The 23,454-nt window shown below is 41.1% G+C and overlaps 3 protein-coding genes across 6 annotated transcripts in view; 1 reads left to right on the top strand and 2 right to left on the bottom strand.

The window, feature by feature from the left end:
* Nucleotides 1–23,454, bottom strand: part of LOC114642082 (zinc finger protein 883-like) — a 422,053-nt gene that overhangs the window by 142,835 nt on the left and 255,764 nt on the right. For 3 of the 4 annotated variants that reach the window (XM_051921840.1, XM_051921843.1, XM_051921844.1), the window contains exon 1: nucleotides 6,557–6,841. The exons of the other annotated variant lie outside the window; for it this stretch is intronic. The gene's annotated coding sequence lies outside the window, so the exon portion shown is untranslated. Of the gene's footprint in view, nucleotides 1–6,556; nucleotides 6,842–23,454 lie in introns of those variants that run through there. 4 annotated transcript variants of the gene reach the window in all.
* LOC114643402 (zinc finger protein OZF-like) overlaps nucleotides 1–23,454 on the bottom strand; it is a 719,868-nt gene that overhangs the window by 559,287 nt on the left and 137,127 nt on the right. The gene's annotated exons all lie outside the window — the stretch shown is intronic.
* Nucleotides 1–23,454, top strand: part of LOC114642086 (zinc finger protein 664-like) — a 396,955-nt gene that overhangs the window by 311,577 nt on the left and 61,924 nt on the right. The window lies entirely within an intron of this gene.

Genomic DNA, 23,454 nt, shown 5'->3' with positions numbered 1-23,454 from the left:
AAAGTACTGAGACTCTGCCTCATGTTTTGGGGTGCAAGACAGAGGACTTATAGTGCAACCCCGATCTTTTAGGATTTGCTTCTGTGTCGCTTCACTGCAGCGATAGGAGCCTGTTGTTACCCTGCCCCGGCAATGGACAAACAATCCTCCACAGACGCTGCAATCGCACTTCGGGACGCACCTCATTGTGTCGTTCCCGTTGGGTGGGGAGGGTCTCAAGAGTTCAGAAACCTCACAATATGAAAAAGGATGATTCGGCTCCTGATTGATAACTGTGTTGCCCACAACATGCTTCCACATTTAGATAATGTTCGTGTTGAATTCCTCCCACCCAACTACACAGCAGAGCTTCAGCCATTGGATTTGGCCATCATTTGCACCCTGAAAGTGTTTAATCGCAAGGAAATACTGAGAAAAATTATCGTAGGCATAACTTGTAGGCAGGATTTGATTAAAATGAACGCAAAAGAAGCTATGGAAATGATTGCAAATGCCTGGACGCAAGTTAATAAAGCACTATAGTAACAAATAAATAATCTCATTACAACAAAATGTTTGTTACATCGAAATATTTTTTAGGTCCCTAGGAGTTCGTTATAACGGAATTTTACCTGTTTATTCTTACCATTAATTGATAATATAATGACAGAGGTTGAGTCTGCCCAAAATACCTTCTTTCAAGCTGTGTGTGTGTGTGTGTGTGTGTTCCTCCTAGCATTTAAAAGCAAATATTGGAACTGTGTCACCGGACCACAGAGTTTAAGATACTTCAGCCAAATTTTTGTTTGGAAAAGTATGCATGAAGATGTTTGGGATTATACAAGCTACATGTTGGACTGCTCCGGTATCATTACATTCATGGGAGCAGTAAACCATGGACTTTATTACTGATATGCCTTCCTCCAAGGGTTTTAAGACAATTTTTGTGGAGGCAGATTGAGTTTTGAAATGTGTGCATCTTATTCCCTTCTACTAAACACCTGGTAGGTGTCTTTCGACAGGGAGGTCCAGATCTAATTATGCAATTTATTACGCTATAACTTATTCAGTTTATTACACAGAAAATCACTCGAAAAATTCCGGACCATCGAGAAGTGTGGGAACTGACGACATGAAGAATCGTCTTTGTGCTGAACTGGAATCGTCCCTGCATAAATCAAAGTCACCCAGATGATCTGGATCTGCATAATTAGATCTGGACCACCCTGTAGAAAAGACTGATAGTATCTATGGTTTTCTGTATCAAGATGTATCAAACCGTGGTCTTCTATTTATTTCTCGCTTCTAGAAACTATTCTGTCAGAGATTTGGTTGTTCTATAAAACTTTAAATGTTTGGTTATCAGCCAGAAGCTAATGGGCAAATGTAAAGAATTAACAGAGGCCTACAGAAACACTTGTGCTGTTTGATTGGTCCTAATCAAGATGACTGGGTTGATTTTCTACCCATTACTGACTCTGCTAGGAATGTACCAGTTCACTCTGCTCCTACAATGTCACCATTTGAGTGCCTGTATGGTTGTCATTCTAGATTCCTTGAGTCACCTTCCTCTCTACTTTTCCATCTATTTTTAAATAATTGAATATTTAACAGTTTTATGAAAAGTTGAATTTGCCTCAAAAACTTTTTGAAAAGCTCTTAGCCAAATGATTTTCTGATTACAAATGTAAGGCTACTCCTATCGTTAAAGTTGGGCAAAAGGTACGGCTAGAGACCCAAGACATCAGTCTACATAGTGACCCTTTTAAAACTGATACAGCACCAGAATAGTATTTATTTTGAGAAGATCATGCTTTTAACTCTGATGTTTCCTTCACTCCATGTAGTTTTTTGATGGACTCATGCATGGTTTTTTGGTGGATGGACTGTTTTGAATTTGCGCAGTTTGCCTTAGCTATTTGGTTTAGCTCCATCGCATGATGTCATCTTGCCTCCTTATTTAAGATGGTGGCATGGTATCCTCACTCTTTTACCTTTGTCATAATTGGCCGTGTTCTTCATATTTCATTTTCATTGACAAATACTGTTCTGTTTCATTTATGTTAATCAGTTTGAAATGGCTTTGTTTTCCTGTCTGTTTTAACTCATTATGTGATTAATCATTTGTAAAATGTTTAATTAGATCATAACTGTGAATTTATTAGAGCCACCACTCAGTGAACAGGACTACAAAATAAAATTACCTGAACTGAATAATTTTTTTCTAATGCTCTAAAATGGATGAGAATTTCAAAAAGATTTCAAGTACTGTACCAAGTTGTACTTTCAAAAACTTCAAAAATAAAAAAGCCACCACATCACAAAGATCAGCCCCTGTTCATATGGGGCAACTGAACTGACAGTAACCAGGAAATGGCTAAAAGCATCAAAATCCTTTAAAACTAATTTCATTGAATGTTTCACACGTTTTAGATGAAATTCTGCTTTAATTAACAATTTTGTTTGTTTAAATCAGTAAAGTTCAGTGACCCAGTTTTCTTCACATTCACAAAGTCTTTGCAATTTCAGAATATATAATGATAAATGTGAACAGGACTGGTTTATCAATTCACAGGTTTTGCTCTCCACTGATGCACAGAGATTCTTACACACAGGCAGACGTGAAACACTTTCATTCAGAGGGGTCTAAATTGTGCAAATTTATTGAACAGTCAAATGGGTGACATGTCTACTCCACAATACTATATATGGAGAAAGTAAAAAGGCAATACATTATTGTTTGAAAGGGTTTCTTTAAAGAAAGTTAGAAACAAACAGATTTGACTTTTCTTTGACTTCTCTTTAAATTTGTCTAAAATCTATTAAAAGGTTTTCTTCATAATAAAGACATTAAGCTAATGATTATTATTAAAAAGAGATACAACCCAAACCAAGGAAATTGTGAACTGATAGTGTTGGGTGAAAAAACTGCACGAACAACTCACCCAGGCCTCCTCATTCCAATCCAAAGGATTAATTGTTTCTGTTCCTTATACTTTAAAAATGAAACCCGTATTTTTTAAAAAGCCTTTGTTTCTAAGCAGAGTGAAAATGCAAGAAAGCACCCTTCAGGTAAATCATAACTGCCTTATTTTATTTTAGCACATACCTTCTCCAGTTTGATTTGGACACAATTTCTTCTCGGGCCTCACTGTGTTAGTCTTCGAGGATTCTGATGGCTTGTGGGCATTACTGTCCTTCAAGTAGCAGCGTCTGCCCAAACTGGAGCCCAATCTGTTTAAGTCTTCATCTGGGCCCATATATTGAGGATTACAGTCTCTCACCTTCATACGGTTTATAATTTTGCGTGGTCTCTGAATATTAGTCCTACCCTTTCTTTTGTTCCTCTTTTCAGAGACATCCTCTTCACATTGATGTTCTTTCTGTAAACTCTTTTGGCCAGCTGGATACATTTTTGGCATCTTCTTCTTTTTCTCTGTATAGAACACAAGGTTTAATTAATTCAGAAGTGCAATACAAATGTAACACATTTAAGTCCCATTTTTCTATGTCCTCATCAGTAAAGAAAGAAGCCAAGTCAAGTTATTCACCGAGACCACATGGGCAGAGTAAGTAATCAATCTTCATACCAGGTGACCAGATATGAAACAGTCTCAGGGAGTGTCTCATGCCTTTACGACACACCATTATGACTCTGCACCATCTGTTGATATTAGGGATGTTATGATATTAGAACTTTTGTATGTGAGATACTAATATAACACAATTTTACAATGCTGGATACCCTTTGATACGACAGCAAACACAGAAGTCCTATTCATCCCCTCCCATTAAAGAAGTACTGGTATTCATAAATCTCAAAGTATAATGTAAGCCTTGAAATGTAATGTGGGGCAGGGATGGAGACACCCAGTGCAATAGCACAAGGTAGGGTTTACAATCTTGGTGGGAGTTTCAGCACAGAGTTTATAAAGAATGATATGTCATGAAGTGTCTGATTTATCTTAGCATCTGCACATTTCTAATCATTCTGGGAATTTAGTTGAAAAACACTGCTTAAAATACATAACAGATATTAGAATTCAAAACATTATTATACTGTTGAATTACTGAATTTCAAGATTCAGGATACTTTCATTTAAATAAAAACTCTTTAAGATGTTTTTCTAACAACATGGTTTTAAAGTCTAGTTAATCACAGACCAATTCTGTTTGAATTGCAACACTTGCTATTGCAAGATTTAAATTTGCATCATTAGCTGGTTAAAAAAATATTACTAAAGAGCAATATTTAACAGAATAGTCAAATTAAATCAAAAAATCAAATGTCACAAGCTTGTCGTGCTTTAATTTTCTAAATCTGCCCCTTGTTTTTACCAGCTTTGAAGCTTCCAGTGTGAAATCAAACTTGTCAGTTCAACATTTATCCTTTATTTCAGAACTCCTGTTAAGCAGCATGTATTGAACTGCTTTAGATGTTTCTTACAAAAGTAATGACACCTTGTTATTGTTATTGTTTGTGTATAAATCCAGAATTAGAAAATGACCTGTCGTCACTCATGTGACTAGAGATCACCTGCAGAGATTTGTTCAGGTGAGAAATACCAGCCAGGATGAGAGGGAGTGCTGCTGCTAACTATCTCCTCTTCTTTATCTACAATGGAAAGAGACGCCCAGCCGAGGAGTCACCACACCCTCAGCTCTTATCTGGTTAGAAGAAGAAGGAGGCCATCTTGCACAGTTGTGTGTCAACAGTATTCACTACTTTGATTGAACATTCAGTACTGTTAGGGTCCCGGAATTTTGTTAATAGTTAATGTTAAGGAAGGTTTATACAAGTTAGGCCTCAGGATTATGTTAAAAAACAGGGGCATATGAAGGAGGAACTTAAAATCGCTGGTCAACTTGTCTAATGTGAAACTGCAACAAGCTTACAAAATCCCAAACCATTATTCAAGTCACAGCCTTCATTTAAATAATCTTAGCGAGATGGAGGCAGTTGGCGGTGTGTCCCTGTAAAGATGGCCGCCTAATGTGAGACACCCAATGTCTGACTTCAACTAGCCTGCGACTCGCTAAGATAAATTTAAACAGGTTTGATTTTGTTTTTAGTCTTAGCGGCAGACTGTGTGTGCAGGAGAGCAGACAACCAGTGAATGTTTCCCTGAAGTAGAAGGCATAGAGTTAAGTGAAGAGGAATAAGAAACTGCAGGTTTTGAACCTAACAAAAATAAGAGATGCTCCTCTTTCTGTTTCATGTTTCAGATAGCAAAACAAAAGGGAAAAAATAAAATAAAGGGTGAAGATTGCTGCTGAAGAGCTACAGCTGTTAACCCTTTGTACACCACGGACGTCATCAGCAGCATGCTATTAGCTGTTAGAAACAGGGCTGAGCACAACTCTGCTGAATGGTCGTTTAAATTAATGTGGTTAGGTGATGAGATCAGCGACTGTGGTTGGCAAATCTGACATGCTCCAGGATAAAAATACTCTTCAAAACAACTTTGTCATTATCAACAACTTTGAAACAAGTTTCAAGTTTATCAGCTTCATCTTGTTTAAGTACACTCTGCACACATCACAAATATTTTAGTAATTAACACATTAATAGGAGTTTATTAAACAGCAGCACCTCCCAGTATTGTGAGATTGGCATGGTGGAGGCCTTGTGTACCTTAGTCTTTCTTAACACTCCATTTGTGCTTCTGATTAACCAGTTTGCTATGGGTAACCCTAAAGGGCCTGGGGGTATGGGGGGGCTTGGTGTACCAGAGTAAAAGCGGCTTATTATTGACCTTCATGAATACTCTAATTAAATGAAAGTGGGTCTTGTGCAGAAGAGAGATGCCAGTCCTGACAGTTCACCTAAGAGTGGCACAAAGACGTGACCCACACAGCCCACCTCACCACCCTGGTCCAGTGCAAAACAAAAAGTTATTGAGGTATAGGAAGAAAACCAGAGTACCTGTACTGGGAAGGAGCCAGCTATAGACCATCATATGGTACACTCACATTCAAGTCCACAACCACACCAAGACAAGTTAGATTTGCCAGGCCACTAAACCTGAGCATCTTTAGAGAAGTGGAGAAAATAAGAATAAAAGAGCAGACATGGAAACTGCATAGAGACTTAAAAAACAGGTTGAGATTCAAATTCTTTCTGACAGAACTGTAAGGCAGTAACACACAGTTGCCCGAGGGACTCCTCACCGCTCTTTCAATGTCCGGACGGTCACCAACCCCGCAACTGTCAGAACTGAGCGCCGCGGAGTGACAGGAGAAACAAAGGCAGAAATCAAAGCGTCTTACGTGTGGAATGGCCGTCTGCTCGATGTCTGCGATTCGGGAAGGAAACGACAAAAGAACACTCGGACAGGAATGAACAGGCGCCAGCGGTGTGACTGGGTGCTATGAACTAAAATTTGGGATTCAGCCACGTGAAGTGAAGTGAACCGCTGATACGAATGAACCGCAACGGCACGCGGGTGGCCACAGGAGGATTCACTCGAGCAAAGTTCGGCGGGGGGCTAACGAACACAAACTCGCCGCGCGCGGTGATTCTAATGGAGCGAATGAAAACTCACACGTCCATAAAGCGCATCTCCAAAGTACTTACTGTCTGCCTCTTGGCGATGAGATTCTTTCTGAACTCGATCACACTTCTGCCTCAATCAACAACAGCCTTGAGTCAGTGTACTGTTTCACAAAGTGAGAGAGATGGCGAGACTGTAGCAGTGTGGCTTCAGGAGCCGTCGCATTGGATGACGTCAGCCTGTCTCCGATTTCGGGTCACGTGCCAGTTGAGCGAGAATACGCTGTAGCTGGAGAGAGGCTGGGTGGCTCAGTGCCCTGCTGCCTTATAGGAGCCTATTAAACCAATAATGTCATCGGAGAAGCTGCGTTTGTCTGAGGCTCCCACTAGGCCGTTTGTTTTTGTGATCATGAACTGAGTTTTTTTTTTTTTTAATTACAGTAAGATTTCCTGTAAATAGTTCTTGTAAGATTTAGTAAAGTTCTTAGTGTCATTTTTGTTTTTCGATACAACAATAATAATAACAATAATTATATATATAGCATAATAAGAAACTTTCATTCCTCCAGGATAAGTGTGGGTCCCTCCTCTCTTTCTTCTCTGTATCTCTGCTATTTCCAAAGAAATCCGTTTTAATGGCATACTCTGAAAGAAATGCTCACCACCTCTTTTCTACCTTTAAGCCTCTTTTAAGTCCTCCTGCTTCTCCAAGACCTTTGTCATTCTCTCCTGATGATTTTGCTTCTTTCTTCTCTTTCAAAATCACCAAAAGACCCCAAAGACATCTTCTGAGTCTCCTCTGTCATTCTCCTCTTTCATCCTTCACTACTGTAAATGACTCTGACATTTTAGACCCCGGTGCTCTAGACCCCATTCCTTCACACCTTTCTACAGTCCATCTGTCCTTCATTGATCCCCTATATCTTTACTCTTTCCAATGCCTCACTGAACCCCAGTAACTTCTCCACTGCTTTCATCCTTATGCTGAAAAACCCTCTCATCTCATCTGCCCTTGAGAATTACCATCCTGTGTCCATTCTGCTATTTCTGTCCAAAGCCCTAGAACACATAGTCCATAAACACCTCTCTTCATTTCTCTCTGACTATAATCGACTAGATCTACTTCAGTGTGGATTCTCCAAGGGTCCCTCTACTGAGAATCCACTGATTTCCGTCACAAATGCTCTTAGATCTGCTCGACCTCCTTCTCCCTCCTCTGTCCTCATCCTCCTTGCCCTTTCATCAGCCTTTGTTATGGTTCACCATCCTCATCTCTTCTACTAATTAAATTGGAATAAGCGGCTCTGCTTTGAACAGGTTCAAGTCCTCCCTCTCAGATCGATCCTTTTGTGTCTCCTTGTCTAACTCCTTGTCTTCTTGGCAGAACATTTCTACAGATGTGCTTCAAGGACTGGTGTTGGGTTCACTTTTCTTTTCCTTGTACATTTGTTCCTTTCTCAATGTTATTTCATCTCATGGCCTCTCCTACCACCTCAGTGGTGGTGACTCACAGATCTCCTCTCATTTCTCTCTTACAGTCCACTGCTTTCAGCCGAGATCTTCAGTTGCCTCCGTGCCATCTCAATCTGAATGAATGATCAGCACCTTAAAGTGAGGATCTGATCAAAGACTTTGTAATCGGAAAAAAGTAAGAGAACACTTTTCAAATATAAATAAAGTGGAAGGATACAAAAAAACATTATTTTCATCTTACTGAAAGTTTTCTTTCATTTTGAAAAATAACATTTTATTTTACAGTTTATCCATCCATCCATTGTCTAACCCGCTGAATCCGAATTTGGACACGCCTCATAGCTGTATTTGTAACAATTTTGAAAACCCTCTAATAACACAGCTTGAAAGCATAAAGGTGTATGCATGTAGTAAATCAATTATTTGAAGGATAATATGAATAACAGCAAGTAATCGCAGATTTAAAAACATGTTGCGAATTGGGAAACCACTGAATATCTGGATGTCAGGTCACAAACACCAGGCCAACGGTTCAAAGACTCCTTCAAGCACTTCATAAAAATGAACAAACACTCCAGACAAATGTCACACATCACTGTTATAAACTCAGGCAAACTCAAATTTTAAAATGTTATGTGTTTTCACCAAATAAACAAATCATGTAGCACTAGGACTCATGGCCTCTGTGTACCTTCACAGTCCTTCAGACTTGATCAGAAAGCAATGTATGCGTACCGCCACCTTTATTTTAGTAAACCGGTCACCACCTCCACAACCTGATGGTCGTACAATACGACACACACGAATTCTGATAAACGAATAACACCCACACAGAATTTTGAGTCAAAATTAGCCATATGTTCCCATGTATTTAGCCCACTTCTGTCATCTCAGCGTCTATTGCAACATTACATTATTAATGCATATCTAAAAGTTGAAGCAAAATGTCTCTTTATTAAATCGAATGACATGCAAAACTTAGAAAGGAACATATGCGAGGTCTCATTGATCATGTTCAAAATTCAAATATCAATAGTTCAGACAATTCAAAGAAGGTAAAGCAGTAATATTACCATCATCATATCAAGGTAGTCCAAGAGCATTGGAACAGTTATATCATAATGCAACTTTCCTTTTCTTACATTCCTTGTAAATGTGGAGGAAAAGACCATAAGCTTTATGATGACCTTTTTATTGTTTGTTTTTTTAATAAAACACATTACAGCAACACAGAAACCTTCAGCATCTTACCGAGGCAGAGAAGTGGTGCGCTGAGAACATTTCTGTGTTCAGGGGGCACATCTCACTCCCTGCATTACTGTCAATGGACAAAGACGACATTGAGGAGGCCCTTCAGAAATTTGAGTTGCTCGCTGAGTTTCCAGAAGAAGACGAGAGGTCTTTAGACCCTTCATCATCCTTTTTTCAGATATGGAAGACATGCATCTGTTTTTAGATAACGTGAGAGGAAAAAGGAAAATGACTGTGTTTAGTGAAAAAACGTATCAAACATACATGGCCCTCATTGTTCAGTTACAACCTACAATTCTTGTTCTATATTTTATATATTCTTTAACTTTTTTGTAATAAATGTTGCAAACCAACTTCATCTTTGCAGTCCATTGTCTCAGATCTGCACGTCTTTGTATTATGTATTAAATAATGTTTTATAAAGCAGGGCAAGGCAATTTTTATTTTTAAAGCACATTTACAACAACAGCCAGAACTGAACCAAAGTGCTGTACAAGGAAAGGTAAAAGAAGCAGTTCAAATATACTGTATGTACACAGCACAAAACTGCAAGAATAACCAACCGTTACATAAAAGATAAACCCACACCCATACATACATATTGATAATCATGAATGTACGTGAGCCAACATATACACACAATGTCAACCTCTTGCAGGGTCAAATGGAAGCAAGAAGAAATAAGACTTTAATGATGACTTAAAAATGGCCGCTGTTAGAGCAGACCTAATATAACAAAGGGAGCCATTGCAGAGAAATGGAGCAGCCACCACAAATGCACGATTCCTCCTTTGTTTCAGCCTTGACCTTGGCACAACTAACAGCCTCTGGCTAGTAGACCACAGGGCTCTTGTTGGCACATAAAAGTGAAGAAGTTCTGAGAGGCAAGATGGGGCTGATCTATTCAAACATTTAAAAACAAAAAATAGAATTTTAAAATCAATTCTGAAACGGACCAGAAGCCAATGAAGCAACGTCAGTATTGGTAAAATATTGCCACAATTACGAGAGCCATTCAATAAGCGAACAGCAAAGTTGTGGACTAGTTGTAAGTGTCGTAACAGGGCCTGATCAACACCTACCTACAAAGAACTGCAATAGTCCAAATGAGATGTTATAAAAGCTCAGATGGCCTTTTCAAGATCACTGTAATAAAGAAAAGCCTTTACCTTAAAGTCTCACCTGGAAAAAGCTTCATTTAACCTCACAATTTATGTTTGTCGAGTTTGAATGAGCTGCCACAGATCACACCTGGGCTCCTAACTGAAGCTTTATGATACATACTGTATATGGCAAGGGGTCCAAGAGCAACATCAGAGACACTCAGACTTTCTTAACTTTTGGACACCATGATCACAGTTTTATTATCATTTAGTTTAAGAAGATGCATAGCCGTCCAGGTTTTAATATCATTCAAGCACGTATGGAGGGTTTGTATTTTCTCACTTTGATTTTAGTGTTAAATATATTTGAGTGTCATCAGCATAGAGAAGCCATACTTGTTAACAATGGAGCCTAAAGGTAACATGCATATCAAAAAGAGAACTGGTCCAAAGATGGAACCCTGTGGAACCCTGCAAATAAAAGGAGAGTAGTACTATCAGAAAGGAACTGTCAAAGGGATGATTGATGACCTTAAACCCTGCCCTGAAAATTATGAAATGTCCCCGCCCCTATGGGTGTGTGAGGGTTAATAATGGGTTGGACCACTGTCATAATTGATACTCTCTAAACTCGTCCTTTTAGGGAGGTGCTTTCATAAACCGAGCCCTTATCACGCCCCTTTAACAATTCCCATACCCATGAGGTACGCCTTTGTCTCTCTAACCGCCTATAGGGTTAGGTGAGAGGCGTGTCACTCCACCCGGCTGCGGCAGGAGACAAAGGAGTTATTGTATAAAACTCTAGTCATTGAGTGAAAACGCCACGACACACAAAAGCAGATAGAATGGACGGTCTTGTGAATGCTCCTAAGGAAATGAAAACAGACAGGGTTTCCAGAATGCTTGAGTTACAGAACCATCGATTCAGCTCTGCTTGGTACGATTCTAATTGTGCTTTGAGCCAGGTAGAAGTAAATAGAAATCCTCTGGGACATCTCACGGTGGTGGTTTCCAAGAAGGAGCCTATCCTTCCTGAATATAAAGAGGACGGTTACAAAGAGGGGGAAGAGTATAAAGCAAATGAGATAAAGGAACAAGTGAGTGAAATTCATTTTTCTATAAAAGACTGGAATTTTTTTAAATCTCTTATTCCAAATATTGATGAGGCTATTCATCAAGGAAAACTGTCTGACCAAATGAAAAGAATTAAAAGAAAACTGGAGCCATTGTTTTCAGAGGAGAAGATTTGCATGCTGAATAATTCATGCTTGGGGGAGGAGGAAGAAAATTAGAACACACCCACCTCTAAGTAAGTGGAGATAAATACAGAGGTCTTTTTTCATAGGTTACATTAACCTAAAGCGATCTTGAGATGTCTTCAACCAACTATCCTACTGAAGCTGAGCTCCTAGAATCCGTTGATAGCTGGACTGGTCGTCTCCCTGTTCTCTCGGACTCTGAGATGTCAGAAGTCCTCCACACTTTGATGCGCTCTGAAGAGCCAATCTACGGTAGTGTGGAACAGACAGCCACCGCTGACTTCCTGTTTTGGTTGACTAACCCTCAAACCAACCCCACCTACTCTGCTCCAGACCAGATGCTGACAGCCAACGACGTGTTTTGGTCGGGTAACAACCAGCACTTCTCCGGCTATGATCCTGATCAGGCATGTTGGTCTACAGAACAGACAGTGCCCGCAGATTGCCTGTTTTAGCCTGATGATATCGTCCCCAACTCTGGGTACTCTGTTCCTAAGAGCTCACCTCCAGACCAGCCGTTTTGGCCGGACCTTCTTATGCCTTCAACTGACCAGATCTATTGGCCTGAGCCTCAGTTACCTGCCCCTGATGATATGTATTGGTCAGACAGTCTCCTGGAGAACCACACAGTACCTGACATGTTTGTACCTGCTAATGATGTTCCGGGGAGCCTAACAGGGCCTGAGGAGATAGCCATTCAGGTCATGCGGCAAGAACAGGCCTTGGACGAACTGGTAGAGGCTCTGGCCACTTGGAAAATATCACCCAAGGATGCTGATTATGCGGGTATGGACCTTGAACAAACTGACGGACCCCTGGGTGAAACATTTCAAAAGGCTCTGAAACTGGTCAAGAGTTCTGCTGTATATAATAGTTGATTGGGACCTAAAAAGTACCTCTCAGGGGTGTTTAATATATCACCCCGGCCAGACACAGCATACATATGTGTTTGAGCCTGACTCTGTTTATCGGGTTGGCCACTTTCAATAGGTGCTGGCTGTTTTCTGCCAAACGTGGCTCAGAAGCCTGGTCATCAAGACTCTGGGTTGTTTCAACATCTTTCTGCCTTTTCACAAAATTCACGCATTTGTACAAAATGCTGTCGACGACCTGAAAAATGAACATTCTATTAATTAGGCTATTGTACAAGCCTTTCATAACATGGACGATGACTCTTACTCAAAAGTATGTGAAATAGACGATTTTTTCTCTGAACGCCATTTTTCTGTACCTGATATGTCTGATGTACCTTTGGGGTTTTACGGGGAATACGACATGGAAAAATCAGATGAAGTGTCCAAACTGAATGTGCCTGTGATATAACCTGTTTTAATCATGCTGTTTAGGTGTAATATTATGTTTTGAAGTGGTTGGTAAAACATCTCTGAATTTTATTATTGTTTTTGAAAATTACCAATAAAGCACCATTTGATTTTTAAACCATTGACATTTTTCTTTCACCGTCGATGATGGAGGGTTACATGAAAAAAGTTTATTATAATCCTGCAAATCCTGGCAGCTTTGGGGGAATATACTCTTTGAAAAGAGCTCTTGAGGTTTCAGGTCAGAAAAGTAATGACCATCAGGTGTCGGATTGGTTATCTGGTCAATATTCTTATAAAATTCATAAACCCACTAGAAGTGATTTTAGTAGAAATAAGGTTTATGCATCTGATATAGACTAGCTATGGCAGATGGATTTAGCAGACATGACAAATACAATGCAATACAATACAGTTTATTTTTGTATAGCCCAAAATCACACAGGAAGTGCCGCAATGGGCTTTAACAGGCCCTGCCTCTTGACAGCCTCCCAGCCTTGACTCTCTAAGAAGACAAGTAAAAACTCCCAAAAAACCTAGTAGGGAAAAATGGAAGAAACCTTGGGAAAGGCAGTTCAAAGAGAGACCCCTTTCCAGGTAGATTGGGCGTGCAGTGGGTGTCAAAAGAAGGGGGTCAATACAATACAATACAATACAGTACAGTACACAGAACAATTTCTCAATATAGTAAGAAATAAAAAATATAAATTTTAGAAGTACAGAGCAGAATGTGACAGTAGATGATATATCCCATAATAAGATTTGGATTTGTATAGAGTCCTGGAGACCTCATCCTTCAAGCTGCCTCCCCCATTTGGCCATTCCACAGCTGAAACAGTGCTGGGCCAGCCAATCCGATGAAAGGATCCCTCTTTCCCACGATTCCTGCGATCCTCCATCTGGGATGACTTTTCCTTAGGCAGGCAAAACAACTTGGCAGGTGGGCCGTGGCACCAAGTGCCACATTTGAGTACCGAGAAGAAAAACAGAATAAGTGAGGGTTAGTATACAATTATAACTGTCATGTTACTTATGTTTAAGTGCTAACGACTAACAACAGAGATGCAGTCTGTACAGTTAATCAGCAGCTCTTGTCAGGATATGCTAAACTGAAGTAGTGAGTCTTCAGCCGGGATTTAAAAGCTGAGACCGAAGGGGCATCTCTTATGGTAGCAGGCAGACCATTCCACAGTTTAGGGGCCCTGTAACTAAAAGCTCGACCTCCCACTCCCATTTTATTAATCCTTGGAATCATAAGCAGACCGGCATCTTGAGATCTTAATGTGCGCTCTGGTTTGTAAGTCATGATAAGTTCAGACAAGTAAGCCGGACCTCGACCATTTAATGCTTTATATGTTAAAAGAAGGATTTTGAAATCTGCCCTAAACTTAACCGGGAGCCAGTGTAAGGATTTAAGAACTGGAGTTATGTGTTCATATTTTCTTGTTCTTGTAATAATTCTCTCAGCCGCATTTTGGATTAACTGGAGGCTGTATAAAGAACAGTTTGAACATCCAGTGAACACCGCATTGCAGTAGTCAATCCTACTAGAGATAAATGCATGAATTAGTTTCTCAGAATCCTGTTTATTTAAAAAGCGCCTTAATTTCCTAACATTTTTAAGATGGAAGAAACATGTTTTGGACAACTTTGTAATATGCGCTTTAAATGACATGCTAGAGTCAAAGATAACTCCTAGATTGCGGGCTGATTCAGTAAAATTGACTGGGATACCAACTGAGTTAAATGATGACAAAATATTATTGTGATCAGCATCATTCCCTCCAACAATTAACATCTCTGTTTTATCTTTATTTAAAGACAAGTAGTTCTTATTCATCCACTCCTTTAATTCACTAACACAACTAATTAAAGACAACATTGGAGAAACTTCATTTGATTTAAATGAAAGGTATAACTGGGTGTCATCTGCATACGAGTGAAAATTAACATTATGTTTCCTAATGAGAGATCCCAGTGGAAGCATGTAAAGTGAAAACAGTAAAGGTCCCAGTACTGAGCCCTGCGGGACACCATATTGAACTTCTGTGTATAATGATGGAGTACTGTCAGCACATTTCTGTACATATTGGAATCGATTTGATAAGTAAGAACTAAACCAAGCGAGAACAGTGCCTGTAAGCCCAACATTATTTTCTAGCCTGCGCAGTAAAATAGAATGGTCGATGGTGTCAAATGCTGCACTTAAGTCCAACAACATAATTACAGTTGAGTTTCCTTCATCAGAGGATATCAGAATGTCATTTACAACCCGTGCTAGTGCCGTTTCTGTACTATGACCAGTGCGAAAACCAGACTGGAATTTCTCAAATAAATTGTAATGCATAAGGTGTGTCTGAAGCTGACTGGCGACTACTTTTTCTAGTATTTTAGAGAGAAACGGTAAATTTGAAATAGGCCTATAATTATTTAGTATATGTGGGTCAAGGTCTGACTTTTTAAGTAATGGTTTAATGACTGACACTTTTAGTGCATCTGGTACTGTGCCATGCAATAATGAACTATTGATAATGTTTAGGATAGGCGCTGCAAGAACATCCATTGCACTTTTGTGTCCGAGCATAACCGGGGTTATAAATATTTGTTAACCTGTATCGATGTACTTTCTAAGTACGCATGGGTAATGCCCCTGAAGAACAAAACGGGTAAGGAAGTGGCAAGAGCCTTCTGAGCGCGTGTACAACTCCAAAGTAGCTCCTGACTGATAAGGGGAAAGAGTTTTTCAACCAAGATTTTCAAAAGCTGTTAAAGAAGATCGTAATAAAACATTTCACCACAAGGAAATTAATTAAAGGCATCCATGGTGGAGAGATTTAGCCGCACACTAAAATGTGGAAATATTTCAGTGCATATAATACAAGAACCTACATCGATAAATTGTCAGATCTAGTATACTCTTACAACAAAAGTTATCATTGAAGCCTAAAAATGGCTCCTGATGTAAACACGTTAAATTCCTGGAAAGTTTTCAAAAACTTATATGATGTAGCCAAACCCCCGGTCCACCGTTGTTTAAGTTCAAAGTAGAAGATGCAGTTAGGGTTTCTAAAACCGGACATCCTTTTGCGAAAGGTTATGAACAAACATTTTCAGATGAAATCTTTACCGTATCTGAGCTTGTACCTAGGGCACTGGCTGTGTACAAACTGAAAGATTACGATGGTTAAGAGATCATAGAATCCTTTTACGACCCTGAATTGCAGAAAATTAAAGTCGATTCCACAGACATTTACAGGATCAAAAAAATACTGGCTAGGAAAATTAAGAATAAAAAACGATTCGTTTTAGTCAAATGGCTCGGATGGCCAGAAAAATTTAATAGCTGAATATCAGAGAGCCATGCCCAAGATGTTCAATAAAATCCAGAACGCCCATAATCGTCTCATCATTCTCTAACAGTATATGATGGAGCACAAAAAAGTTTCTTTGTGATTCTGCCTAGCAACGCTTCCTCAGACATGTTCCCTAACAACACAATTCCCAATTTCACAACAAAGCTTGCTAAACCTATAGAATTAGAAGGTTCTTGCGAAGTCAGTCTAGCAGAAATGCTGTTGGGGAGCATGCACTGGTACAGTACGTTGCCGCACCCACTACATGGCAAAACAACTCGAGATCCCGGTTTGCAACCCCCCAGGCAGACACATAGTCCAGTCCCACCCTCTGGAAATGACCCTCTATCTGCCGCAGCCAGGTGTTACATTGGTGACCCCTTGGCCTAGTCCAGCCACTCCGGTCCCAAACAATGAGGATCTTACAAGCCAGATCAACCTCAGGGAAACGTGCCACATGGCCGTAGTGCTGTAACTGTCGCACCCTCACAATGCAGGTAATGTGCCTCATTCAGGACTCCATGACCAACTGCTCATTCGACACAAAGTCAAACCAATGGTACCCAATGATTTTCCAGAGAGACACAGTACTGAAGGAGTCCAGTCTTCGTCTCAGGTCACTGGATAGTGTCCATGTCTTGCAACCATATAGCAAGACAGGAAGCACCAGAACTCTAAAAACTTGGACCTTCGTCCTTTTGCATAGATATCGGGAGCACCACACACCCCTTTCCAGCGACCACATGACCCCCCATGCTCTCCCAATCCATCTACTGACTTCACAGGAAGAGTCACCAGAGACATGAATGTCACTGCCAAGGTCAGTAAATCTTTCAACAAAGTCAACACTCTCTCTGCAAACAGAGACACTGCTGATGGCTTTGCCCAAGAGGTCATTAAAGGCCTGAATCTTGGTTTTTATCCAGGACACTCGCAAGCCCAGACACTCAGACTCCTCGCTCAGTCTCTCGAGCGCCCCGATCATATCCTCCATTGACTCCACAAAGATCACAGCATCGTCAACAAAGTCGAGATCCGTGAATCATTCTTCACCAACAGATGCCCCACAGCTGCTGGACCCCACGACCCTCCTCAACACCCAGTCCATACAAGCACTGAACAGAGTAGGAGTAGAACACACCGCTGACGAACCCCAGAATCAACTGGGAAACACTCAGAGGTCCTGCCTCCACACTGTAAAGCACTCACAGTACCAGTGTACAGGCCGGCCATGATATCCAGCAACCTCAAGGGGATCCCGTGAACCCTCAGGATGTCCCACAGGGCAGCTCAATCAACAGAGTTGAACACTTTGCGAAAATCAACAAAGGCTGCAAAGAAACTATGCTGCTATTCGCGTTTGCGCTCCATGAGAACCCTCAGTGCCAGGATTCAGTCGATGGTAGACTTCTTAGATGTAAAACCAGACAGTTCCAGATGCTGGTAGGTGAGCAAGTGATTACGGATCATATTGAGGACAACCCTAGCAAGGACCTTACCCAGCACCAGTGTTCTCCCCCTGTAGTTGCTGCAATCCAGGCGATCACCCTTCCCTTTCCAGATAGGGATGATGCAAGTCACCCAAATGGAAGTAAAGATTGCTTGCAATGCCAGAAGGACAGCCTTACCACCAGCCTGGAAAGGTTCAGCAGCCTCCCCACCAAGGAACCCCCCCCCCCCAAGCTGGTTCACCACCTGTGCAATCTCAGTTAGATTGGGTGGTTCACAGCTGATTGGAGGATGAGCCTCAAGAACCATGGACCCAGAGATATCCAACGTCCTAGCCGGAGGATCAGCTTTGAACAACTGCTCAAAGTAGCCAGCCCAGTGGGTCACAACTGCAGTGTCATCCGTAAGGACCATTCCATCAGCCGTCCTGACTGCGACTCTCCGAGGAACAGATTCAGATATGCGTAATGGTTCGATTCCTCTGTAAGCAGGACGTGGGTCACTAGACCACAGATGGTGTGTCACTTGCTCACAGATTCCTCTAACAAATGCCTCCTTATCTGCCCTCAGAGCCCTCGCAGCCATCCTTCTCAGTTCCCGGTACAGACCAGAGTTGCCATTGAGCCCTGCGCTAACACCACTCTCGATGATATCCAGGATGCCCTGCAAGATGAAACACCTCTTTCTGGGAACACCGGTAACACCAACACAACCCTCAGCAACCTTCAGGGTCTTGTAACGGAATGTCTCCCACATCACTTTAGGATCGGCAGTCGTACCCAAATCTGAAAGTTCCTCACTCAAACTGCATGCAAACTCATTAGAAACAGTCTGGTCATGGAGTCTGGCCAAGTCCAGGCTCATTTTCCTAGTAGGTGGTAACCTACTGGACCTAAGCTGGATCCTAAGAGTAGCAACGACAAGTTTGTGGTCAGAATTCACAAACTGGGCACGTCTGTAGACCCTGCAGTTTTGTAAGAGCCTCCAGCGTGTGCCCTCAAGGATGTGTTCGATCTCCTTCACCGCACCACCAGTATTGGAGTACCAAGTCCAATGATGCGGTTCAGGGCGCTGTAACCAGTATCCAGTGATTCACAGCCCCTGACCTTTTGCAAAGTCAAGGAACAAGGAGCCACTTTCACCACGGTCACCAGACCCATGGGGATCGAGACAATCCTCATAGCCAGCCCTGTCAGTGCCAGTGGTTGCATTGAAGTCACCCATGACCAGAGGAGTGTCACCTCGTGGACACTCATCAACCACCGAGCGAAGCTGCGAATAAAATGTCTCCCTCGCCGAGACATCACTCACTGTGGTTGGAGCATACACTGAGACAACAGACAAGGCACTCAGGGAATGTTATTTTGACAGCCATCAGACCGACCAGAACAATAAAAGGTGTATCCACTTTCAGAGATCTGTCCAGTCCCCAGTATGCGCACCTCAGAGAGTGCTGCCACTGAAATGCAGAGTTTATGCAGCTACTCCGACAGCAGAGGAAGATGATCATCTTGCCGGAGAGACAAGACGTTCCACGTGCCCACCCACATGGGCCGCCTCAAATCGGGACCGAGTGCTGCTTTGCAGCGGGCAGCGCCTCAACACTACACCAGTTTTGATCCCTGACCAGCCTGATCCCATTGGATCTCCAACGGTTTTCCCCCATCCTCTTCATGATGTGAGCAGCATTCCTATGGGCAGCTGCAGCAGAGCTACTTCCGCAGAGAGCAAAATGGAGTCCTTTCTGTAGTCTCGGAGCTTTATGAAGTTTTTTTATGGTGGCTGGAGTGCCAATCCTGTCACCAACCCCCATGATTTCCCTGCAAGTTGGAGGACCACTGCAGGGCCGGATGCAGTTTAATGTCATACCCAGGACAGAGTGCTTCAGCTCCTGGGATAAAAAAAATATTACTACATTCCATGCGGGCATTACAAAGGTATTCACGACCTACTGTCTTTTATGAATTTGACAACCTTAAGCCTACCCACTTTGACAGATGTTGCAACAGGAACTGTCCCTTCTGAGAATCCTGTGAAATTCAGTTATAATGCTGTGGAAAGAAGAGTCTTCATGGTACCGGGCAAAAAGGATGAAACTATACACTTTAAAGGACAGCTGGGTCGAATATTAGGAGCACATCTTGATCAGACTCAGGGGTTAACTTACAAGGCTCCTTTCCCCGATGACGTCAGGGCTGGCTTTTATACGTTGTACGTGTACGGGGACATGATATCTCATCAGAGTCAGCGAGAGCTACATGACCCTTTTGAGTTGTGTTCATATAGAGCAGGGGTCCTCAATCACAGTCCTGCAGGGCTGCAGTGGCTGCAGGTTTTTGTTCTAACCCAGTTGCTTAATTAGAAAGCAATACTTGTCTGGTGGGTGGCTAGCTAAATATTCCGGCCCTCACCCCCAGGCCGCCAGATGAAGCCCTCATGACAACATGGACGTTCCCTGAATTCCAGCAGGGCCTCATGGACTTTGTAGTTTATATGCGCAGCCTTGCTGGGTACCCTGGGGACCACCAGGAGTCGCTGTAAGGGGGTTATCGGACTCTTACGTGCCCTATAACCCGGAAGTGTGTCATGATCATATGACAAGAAGAAACGACGTGCTTCCGGGTTGAAGAAAGGATCTTTTTATCCGACCCGGAAGTGTTCATGATCACATGGACAGAAGAGAGAAACACTTCCGGGTCAGGGACTATATAAAGGACTCCGGGAAACCAGTACGCGGAGCTGAGCTGGGAGGAAGGGTGGCGAAGTGTCTGGGAGTGTGGAGGATTGCTTATTGTATTGATTAATGTATGAGTATTGTGGAGTGGAGGGTGCTTTGTGCACGTTACTGTTCAAATAAAAGTAGTATTTGGACTTTTACCTGGTGTCTGGAGTCAAGTCAGAGGGTTCAAGAGGACGACAGCGACCTCAATCTGTCACACTTGCCAATAATTTAATTTCATGGCTTGTTAGTGCTTTAACTCTGCTATGTCAGCTCATTCTTATATCCCGGATTTTCTTCCCCTTTCTAAGGATATCATCCAAATGATTTGAAGGCTAAAATGGATACGTAATTCTCAGTCCTTCACTTTTTTATCCTCACTTTCCTTCCAAGTATTTAATTAAACCCAATAGTGCATGATAAATACACAGGTGTAAATGGAAACAAGCTAAATGGAGAAATGCTGATGTCTTTTGTTATTCGCATCTTATCTATAATAATAAAAGGCAAAGCCCTCACTGACTGACTCACTCACTCACTGACTGACTGACTGACTCATCACTAATTCTCCAACTTCCCGTGTAGGTGGAAGGCTGAAATTTGGCAGGCTCATTCCTTACAGCTTACTTACAAAAGTTAGGCAGGTTTCATTTCGAAATTCAAAGCGTAATGGTCATAACTGGAACATATTTTTTGTCCATACACTGTAATGGAGGAGGCGGAGTCACGTATCGCGTCATCACGCCTCCTACGTAATCACGTGAACTAAAAACAAGGAAGAGATTTACAGCACGAGTCACACGCGGGAACGAAGGTAAATGACGTTAATTTTTGACTGTCTTTTAATACTGTGTAAGCATACATATTAACACATGTGCAATTAAACGTGTGCATTTACGGGGTGATTTCTCAGGCTTAAAAGCTCACCTTTTATCAAACGCGGGAACAAAGGTAACTGACGTTGTTCACTGTCTTTTAATACTGTGTAACCATACATATTAACACATGTGCAATTAAACGTGTGCATTTACGGGGTGATTTCTCAGGCTTAAAAGCTCGCCTTTTACTAAAAAGGTAAATGCAAAACTATTTTCAATCAGTTTATTGAAACGCTCCCGTTAAGGATTGCAATAACATATTCGCGAGAGAAAAGAACGAAGTAGGGGGAAATGGAGGAAGAGCCGCAAACAGCGAACAGCAAAAAATTAATTAAACAATTGAGAACGGAGCGACTTAAGCATACAAGCATGTTCATAAGGGAAACAAAGCACGGTGTAAAACGTAAGTTTAAATTAAGTTTATAGAAACGCTCCCGCTGCGGATTGCAATAACGTATTCGCGAGATAAAACTTTAATGAGAAGACACGAGGTATAAACGAACCACACGCCGTGGCGCAACGTTAGGGGCAACAGTTTCAACCATTCTATGATCTGCTTCTCGCAACTGAAAGACGGCACATGGCGGATGTTAGCCGACTTGCTGACCGCAACGTTAGGGGCTTCAGCTATGGCGCTGACGCCACATCTCAGTGCCAACACTTTGCAGACTGTACTTAAAAGACACGCCCTCCTCACTGGACAGTTAAAAACACCAATCAAACTAACGATGACATCAAGTATTACCCAATCAAAAGTAGGAAAGGAGGCATCTTCATAAAATGCGTGTGGGATGATTTGCATGAGACGCTGCTTTAAAAAAAAAATTATAAAAAAAATACGGGATAAATCCCGTCCAGTATTGATTCAAAACGGGACGCGCAATTTCATTCTCAAACGCGGCACCATTCCGTATTTTAAAGGACGGGTGGCAACCCTACAGTGCCAGGTAACCACCCATACAATCACATTGTGATTCAGACTAGGAATGCAATGAATGTAATTACCCCGATCTACATACAAGGCAAAAGTCTTGCAACATTCAAAGATGATGGTTTGGGATAAGTACACCATACAACATAAAAGAGCTTATGAAGCCTTGAACCGAAAAAAGCAAGATCTCAGAGATCGTAAAAAAAAAAAATAGGAGGTAATGTCGTTTTACTCGCTGTACATTTTAGTCAAACATTACCAGTTATTCCACGAGGGAGACCAGCAGATCAACTCAACGCGTGTTTAAAATCCATGCTTCTCCCACGCTTGGTTATATGTCGCGTGTTCTCGGGTAGGTGCACCAAAAAATTTATACATTTAAGCATGTAATGGGCAAACAAAAAATGAGGTATACCCGAAGGCACTGCAGTAGTACTTAATGTAACTTTACTTCTTAAATGTTAATGTTTTACTGTTTAATAATTTATACGCTTCTTATATGTTGTTCAAATTCTTTTATCAAAATACCACTGACAGCGCAATGCACGATAACATGGAGTGAATACACCATACGCATCCGCCCACGGCTGCCCTGCTGTGCGCAGATAGGAGTTGATTCTACAATAAAATAAAATAAACATAAAAAGATAGTAGACGTGACGTACTATATGTGTACCACATTTGAAGTGTATAGGTGAAACGGTTTGCGAGGTACAGGTCATTTAAAATCCTGGACAGACACACAAATTGCCACGGTAGCAAATTACAGAAGAAGATTTTACTGTTTAATAATTTATATTTATATGAAATGTGCTTTTTATATATTACTTCATATTCTCATATGATAATGATGTTAATGTTTATATTGATTTCTGTGTTATTAAAACTGCATGTATGTGTGTATATGTATATATATATATATATATATACTAGCAAAATACCCGCGCTTCGCAGCGGAGAAGTAGTGTGTTAAAGAGGTTATGAAAAAAAAAGGAAACATTTTAAAAATAACGTAACATGATTGTCAATGAAAGCCCGTTTCAGTCAGTAAGTCTTATGTGTGTGTTTATGTATGTGTGTATATATATGTAGATGTGTATATGTAGATATGTATATATATGTATATGTATATAAATGTTTATGTGTGTGTGTATATTATATATATAATATATATATATATATATATATATATATATATATATATATATATATATATATATATATATATATATATATATATATAA

The sequence above is a fragment of the Erpetoichthys calabaricus genome, assembly GCF_900747795.2.
Source record: "Erpetoichthys calabaricus chromosome 1 unlocalized genomic scaffold, fErpCal1.3 SUPER_1_unloc_27, whole genome shotgun sequence".
Classification (NCBI taxonomy): domain Eukaryota; kingdom Metazoa; phylum Chordata; class Cladistia; order Polypteriformes; family Polypteridae; genus Erpetoichthys; species Erpetoichthys calabaricus.
The sequence above is the reverse complement of the archived record's forward strand: the minus strand, read 5'-3'. Positions and strand labels throughout refer to the sequence as shown.